Source organism: Schistocerca americana, chromosome 3 (assembly GCF_021461395.2).
Source record: "Schistocerca americana isolate TAMUIC-IGC-003095 chromosome 3, iqSchAmer2.1, whole genome shotgun sequence".
Classification (NCBI taxonomy): Eukaryota; Metazoa; Arthropoda; class Insecta; order Orthoptera; family Acrididae; genus Schistocerca; species Schistocerca americana.
The window spans coordinates 205,945,531-205,946,528 of record NC_060121.1 but is presented as its reverse complement, the minus strand read 5'-3'; the positions used below and the strand labels follow the sequence as shown (position 1 = coordinate 205,946,528).

At 46.2% G+C, this 998-nt stretch overlaps 1 non-coding gene across 1 annotated transcript; it reads right to left on the bottom strand.

The window, feature by feature from the left end:
- Positions 1-322: 322 nt before the first annotated feature.
- Positions 323-396, bottom strand: Trnai-uau. Its single transcript has one exon. It is a non-coding gene; the product is annotated as a tRNA-Ile (tRNA).
- Positions 397-998: the final 602 nt, after the last annotated feature.

Genomic DNA, 998 nt, shown 5'->3' with positions numbered 1-998 from the left:
CCCAGGTGTTACCGACGCTGCCTTCCATTTTGCCCCATGGCGACGCGCCGCCGCCGCCTGTTCTCACGCCGTTCGCCGTCCGCATCATTAATGGATTAAAGTTAAGTATCAAACTAATTACATCCGCTTTCTGAATTCTAATTTCTTGTCACGTTCCAGACCTCACGTCAGTATAGTCCTTCCCTCCTCACGCCAGCCTGTGTGAGCTAAAACGCGTGCATTTCGGCCTCCTCTAGTAACAGGGTGATGGCTCTTCTGCCAACACAATACCTGCACTGTAGACAAGCGTTGATATACATCAACGGGGACAGTTGAAAGTCTTTGCCCCGACCGGGACTCGAACCCAGAATCTCCTGCTTATATAGCAGACGCTCTATCCATCTGAGCTACCGAGGTGACAGAGCATAGTGCGACTGCAGGGACTTATCCTTTGCACGATCCCCGTGAGACCCACATTCCCAACTTAATGTCCACACACTGCATTCATAGTGCGCTTGTCTGTTACACTCATTTCACACGGCAGATAATCTTACCGAGTCGCGTAAGAGTTCGGGCAATACGTGAGATTCTGGGTTCGAGTCCTCGTCGGGGCACACATTTTTAACTGTCCCCGTTGTTGTATATCAGAGCCTGTCGACAGCGTAGGGTCTTGATTAAATTATCATTTCATTCTAGGGCGCTGCATGGTCACCGATGGCATCTGTTCTTCCGGTCTGAGAGAACAGATACCACATTCATATCGTCTTCATATTAATATATCTGGCGGCAATACTGAAAACAAAATTTCGCATCAAGATACTTTGTAACTTTTTGATATCTGTAATTTTAGAATATCCGTTTCTCAGTACTAGAACCAAACGAACACTAATTCGATTTACAACAATTTGTTTATGCTAAGCGGGTTTTCTGATATTTCAAGAGCGCCAGGAACGAGAAACATGTTTGGAAACCGCTTTTGTTACCCTGAATTGTACAACTGTTCTTTCGTGTCTGTCTGA